Below are 205 nucleotides of genomic sequence, written 5' to 3' on the forward strand. Positions count from 1 at the left end.
GGGGCGGTGCGCCCCACCGGGCCGACGCACGCTCGCTGCTCCCGCCGCCGGAGTCAAGATTGCCCTGGGGAAATACAGTGTTCGTTTCCGTGTTCTCCTTCCTCAGAAACTAGGTAAAATTTTTTTAAAAAAGACATTCAGTAAAAACCATCTGTTCTCAACTCCATGGGAAAAACTTCATGGCCCGTACGGGGATCGAACCCGC

Source organism: Eurypyga helias, unplaced genomic scaffold (assembly GCF_000690775.1).
Source record: "Eurypyga helias isolate BGI_N326 unplaced genomic scaffold, ASM69077v1 scaffold8734, whole genome shotgun sequence".
Classification (NCBI taxonomy): Eukaryota; Metazoa; Chordata; class Aves; order Eurypygiformes; family Eurypygidae; genus Eurypyga; species Eurypyga helias.